The following is a 6,151-nucleotide window of genomic DNA, read 5'->3' on the forward strand; positions in this document are numbered from 1 at the left end:
AAAGTTAGGTGTGTGGAGGAGCGGCTCCCCACAGAGAGTTTGCTTTACCTTCTCAAACGCCCGCTGGCACTGCTCCGACCACTGGACCGGATCTGACGCACCTTTCCGGGTCAGGTCGGTCAAGGGGCTGGTGAGGTCCGCAAACCCGGCGATGAACCGTCTGTAGTAACCTGCCAGCCCCAAAAACCGCCTCACCTCCTTTTTTGTCTTGGGGCGCGGGCAGGCTGCAATTGCCGCTGTCTTGTCTACCTGGGGACGCACCTGCCCCCCCCCCAAGTGGTACCCCAAATACCGTACCTCCCTCCGTCCAACTGCACACTTCCCCGGGTTGGCGGTGAGCCCGGCCCGCCTCAGCGACTCCAGCACCGCGTCCACCCGCCGCACATGCTCCGCCCAGGTGGTGCTGTGGATAATGACGTCATCCAAGTATGCGGCTGCATATGCGGCGTGCGGGCGCAGCACCTTGTCCATGAGGCGCTGAAACGTGGCCGGGGCACCGAACAAGCCGAAGGGAAGCATGGTAAATTGGTACAAACCATACGGAGTGGAGAAAGCTGTTTTCTCTTTGGACTCTGACGACAGGGGAATCTGCCAGTAGCCCTTAGTTAAATCCAGGGTCGTAAAAAAACGTGCAGTGCCCAGCCGGTCCAGGAGTTCGTCGACCCGGGGCATTGGGTAGGCGTCGAATCGTGACACATCGTTCACCTTGCGGTAGTCCACGCAGAACCGCACAGTCCCATCCTTCTTGGCCACCAGAACGATGGGGCTGCACCAGGCGCTGTTGGACTCTTCTATTACCCCCATCTCCAACATTGCCGCTAATTCCTCCCGAACCACTTTTCTTTTGTGTTCGGGCAGTCTGTAGGGTCGTGACCTCACCGTCACCCCCGGGGGTGTCTCGATTTGGTGCATTATCAGGTCGGTGCGGCCTGGCTGGGGGGAGAACACATCAGCAAACCGCTCCTGCAACTGGGCAATGTCTGCTCTCTGGTCCTCAGAGAGATGACCCTCACACGGGAGCGGGGTGGGATTGGCCGCTTTTGGCACCTCCGGCCCCAGGTCCTCTCCTTCCGATACTGTGGAAATCAGAGACACAGACTCCGCCTCCCTCCAGGGTTTCAGGAGGTTGAGGTGGTATATTTGCGTAGCCCCGCCCCTGTCAGACCGCACCACCTCATAATCAACATCCCCCACCCGGCGTGTGACCTCAAAGGGCCCTTGCCACTTAGCCAGGAGTTTTGAGTTGGAAGAAGGAAGTAATACAAGTACCTTCTCTCCCGGTGTGAATTCTCGCAGCTTGGCTCCTCTGTTGTACAGCCGCTGTTGTCGTTCCTGGGCCTGGAGCAAATTCTCCCGTGACATCCTACCCAGTGTGTGGAGCTTTGCTCGTAGGTCCAGGACGTACTGGATCTCGTTTTTCCCGGGGCTCGGACCTTCCTCCCAGCTTTCCTTAATAAGGTCCAGCACCCCTCTTGGTGACCTGCCAAACAGAAGCTCAAAGGGGGAAAACCCTGTGGAGGCCTGGGGAACCTCCCGAACTGCAAACAACAGAGGGTCAAGCCATTTATCCCAATTACGTTCATCGTCGCTAATAAATTTACGAATCATGGACTTCAGCGTCCTATTCATCCGCTCCACCAACCCGTCCGTCTGGGGGTGGTAAACGCTGGTGCGGACGGACTTAATGCCCAGTAACCCGTAAAGTTCTCCCAGTGTGCGCGACATGAACGAGGTGCCCTGGTCTGTTAGAATCTCTTTCGGGATTCCAACCCGGGAGATGACCTGAAACAGCGCTTGCGCAACGCTCTTTGCAGAGATATTGCGCAATGGCACTGCCTCCGGATACCGGGTTGCGTAATCCATGAGGACTAACACAAAGCGGTATCCGCGTGCACTCCGGTGAAACGGCCCGATTAGATCCATGCCGACGCGCTCGAACGGGACCTCCACCAGCGGTAGAGGCCGCAGCGGGGCGCGCGGGATGGCTGGTGCATTGACTAACTGACACTCCGGGCAGGACGCACACCAGCGGCGCGCGTCCGCCCGGATGCCTGGCCAATAAAATCGGGCCATTATCCGGTCTAGTGTTTTCCCGTATCCCATGTGACCCGCCATCGGATTATAGTGAGCCGCCTGGAAAACCATTTCCCGGCGGCTTTTCGGCACCAGTAACTGTGTGTTTTCTTGCCCCGTTCGAGTGTCACGACTCACTCTATACAGTCTGTCCCTAATCAATGAGAAGTGCGGGTACGACTGTGCGGCGTCAGGGCGCACCAAATGACCATCAATTCTTATCACTTGGTCGTAGGCTGAGCGTAGAGTATCGTCCCGAGACTGCTCGAGTGGAAAATCTTCCATGGAGCGGAACCCGGGAACCGCCAGAGTCTCCACGGGAGGCTCCGCCGGTTCCCCCTCTCCCCCGGCGGCGTCGGACGACCTCGCGTCACCGCTGAGCACAGCACAAATACCGCATGTCCCTGTCGGTCGTGAACGCACCCCCGCAGCCTCACCCAGTAGCGCGTTAAATCCCTCCCAATCCGTTCCCAAAATTACCGGGTGCGTCAGGTGGGAGCTAACCGCGACCTTTAATCTATATTTTTTCCCCTTGAACCTAAGTTCGACGGACACTATGGGATACTCATGAACGTCCCCGTGCACACACCTAATTTTCACCCGCGACGCCTCCATCAATGCCCCGGGCCGAACCAGGCTCTGGTGTATCATGGACTGCGAACAGCCCGAATCCACCATCGCCTGGCGTGTACCCCCCTGGATTCTTACCGGAACGCGGTACGTCGCTCCCGGGCCGGGGGAGGGTGCTGGAGCGCCGGCAACCCGGATCACCTGCCCCACCTCCATTAGCGGGCACTCCCTCCGTAGGTGGCCGGGCCGCCCGCACCTCCAGCACTCCTGCCCTGGCGCTTGAGAACCTCCCTGTGGGTCGGGAAGGGGGCCGGGGCTTGCTGTGGTTGGGGGGTCGCGGTACGGGGCCGTCGGTGTCTGCCGTGGGGCCGGTCCGGGTCGTCCTGCCGCCCGCTGCTGGCTCCATCCCTGGGGTGCCGCCGCGGGTCGGGGCGGTGGTGGCGCGCCCTCCTTGTTGCCCGGTCCGCGGGGGTGTACCGCCAGGTGGTCCTCTGCCAGGGTGACGGCTGCCTCCAGTGTCGGTGGGCGGTGATACCGGACCCACGCCGCCGTCCGGGCCGGGAGCCCCTCCACGAACTGCTCGAGGACCACCTTCTCGAGGACGTCCGCGGCTGACCCCACCCCGCCTGGCAGGAGCCACCTGGCGGCCGTGTCCTTGAGCCGCTGCCCGTAGGCGAATGGCCGGTCCTCGGGTCCCAGCCTGGCCCCCCGGAACCGCCGCCGGTGGTCCTCCGGCAGCAGCCCCAGCCTGTCGACCACTGCCTTGCGCACCGCCCCGTAGTCCCGCCGGACCGCCGGGGGCAGCCCCATGGCTGCTGACTGCGCCTCCCCTGTTAGTAGCGGGAGCAGCCTCACTGCCCACTCCCCGGCCGGCCACCCGCACGCCTCCGCCGTCGTTTCGAAGGCCTCCAGGAATGCCTGCGCGTCGTCTTCCGCCGTCATCCGGTGGAGCGTCAGGCTCGCCACCGCTGTCGGGATCGGTGGTGGTTCCGCCCGCGCCACCAATTGCTCCAGGGTCTGGGCCTGCCTCCCCACCTGTGCCTGGAGCGCCCCCAGGAATTGGCGGTTGGCCTCCGCCTGGTCGCGCTGGATTGCCGCCATTTCCGCCAACATCCGGCCCAGCGCGAGCACTGGCTGGGCCGCCATCCCCTGCCGTTGCTCCTCATCCGCCATTTCTCCTCTCCGCCGAGTTGGGCGCCACTGTACAGTGGGTGCGTCGTGCGGATAAAGGGCTCGGAGCCAGGATCGAGTATTTACAACAAGTTTTATTGTTTTCAGGAAACCGTGCCAGCGTCGGGCTCGCTCGTTGTCCCCGCTCTCTTCCTCCTCGCTCGTCCTCCCCTTACTCCTTAAATGCAGAGGACCCACACACACACACACGCACACACACACACACAATCACCCACAGCTGATAATTATTATTTCCACCTGGCCCTGTTCCCCGAGCCACTCCCCCTCTCTCCCCCCTGCAGCCGAGCTGAAACCACGCCCGCCACCACAAGCCCAAAATTACAGTCTGTACACATGCAACATCCTCTGTCCCGAAACCCTCACATCGGCACAGGAAAAACGCCCCAAAAATAAAAATAAAACCCTCAATGGGGAAAAAGGGAAGAAACCTTAGTGAGAACGTGAGAGGAGGGATCCCTCTCCCGGGATGGACAGACTGACATGGATGTGTACAAGAATATATCAGCCACTAAAACATCATTGGAAAAGGCACTCACAATAGTGATACATAATGGTATTTTTTGTTATGTCATGAAATTAACAATACATTCAATGTGTATGTTAGCTGGTTTATGATGTTCTGACGATGTTACAGATTAAAATGTGTTCAGTGCCGTATAACCACATACGGTCAAATTAGTATTTTTCACAGTGTTGAAAGTTCTTTTCTTCCATAGCGACATTGTTTGTACACATAATGTATCCTTGTATGAAAAGTGACTCCTCACTTTGTGTGCGTTTTACAATATTAGGTTTAGGAAGAGATTGAAGTGCTCTGGTTACATGTTGGCTAATCTGTTAAGGATTCCTAGTTTTTAATAAAAAACACATTACACTACTGCAAGGAACTGTATGTTTCAGATGAGAATAAAACGGTTTTACAGCAGCGGGGCCCCACCGTCAGCCCCACCTTCTCGTCCTCCCAGAGTTCCCTTCAGGGCGACGCCGCAGTCGGGTCCCAGCGAGGGCGGCCATCTTGGATCTTCAAAGGAAATATTCACTTTGTGTTCATATGTATTTATTTCAGGGTTATGAAAAAGGTCGTAGATTTGATTGATGTGTTCTCCCCAGATTCTCGACATCTTATATGTACAAACATCTCTCAAAGTGATAACTCAAGGAACGCCTGGAGGGAATTTCCCCAAATTAGCTACAAAGGATGAACTGGAAGGATGTCGGTAGTGAAAGGTATGAAAAAGTAGTGAAAGGAAAGTTCCGCCCCATCCTTGTGAATGTTCAATAAACACCTTGATGGAATTTGATCAGGTCAATAGTAATTGTGATTGGCTTTCCTTTTTATCTCTGATGGATACTACCATGCACACAGCCACCTGCTCACCAGTAACTATGACACAGCTCACTCCCAGCTGTCCCAAGGACATCACAGCTGGGGATCCAACCGCCGAGGACGACCGGCTCTCCACCGAGCTACACTTCCAAAAACCCAAGCAATGGACACGCACAGTAGGATGCACGCAACTCGTTGATTCGTTTTTGTAATTAATAAACTTCTTAAAAACGATTGACTTTTAGAAAACCTCAAAATGTGTATTTTGTGAAATGGCAAACTCAAAAGATTCCATCATTAACACGTACACAAGTGGAGCATTACGTTTTATTTACAAGTAAAGAAGCCACTGTCGGCCCGTGCTGTTGGCACAGATATGTACAAAATGGAGAAGCCAGTTGGATAATTTAGCATTCACAGTGAGGTACATAAAAATCAAAATTTTATGGTGAAACAGAAAAAAACACCTATTTCCAACGTCCAAATGGGAAAAGTGATGTTCAGTTCCAAGTAGCACACTGACATCATCAGCTGTCAGCTCACGTCAGAATGATTATGTTCAGGCAGGATAAACAGTAAATATTACATGTGTCTTATAGACATCACCTGGTTGAGAGAACACATTTTAGCTCAAAAGAAGTCTGTGTCTCATCTCTAGAGTGGATCTGATTCACTGCCTGCCGGGCTTCCATCTTCACCTTAAAATGGGATTGTGCTGATTTAAACTGCATCACAGATGAGGATACTGCTGTGTGTGCTGGGCACAATAAGCTTGTTGCTGGTTCCATGGAGCTTTACTTATGGCGTAAGGGAATCCTGCCGGGGTCCCTGTTGGAATAAAATATGGTCAAAGAACAATAATCGGAGTTTAAACATTCAGATCTGTGTTGTTTTTAACCATGAGTGAGGAAGAGGATGAGAGAAGAAGGGAGGGGGGGGGGTTCATCATTATCGGTGGCCAGGTTAGAGGAACGCCATGATCACATCACT

The sequence above is a fragment of the Pungitius pungitius genome, chromosome 9, assembly GCF_949316345.1.
Source record: "Pungitius pungitius chromosome 9, fPunPun2.1, whole genome shotgun sequence".
In the NCBI taxonomy this organism is placed as follows: domain Eukaryota; kingdom Metazoa; phylum Chordata; class Actinopteri; order Perciformes; family Gasterosteidae; genus Pungitius; species Pungitius pungitius.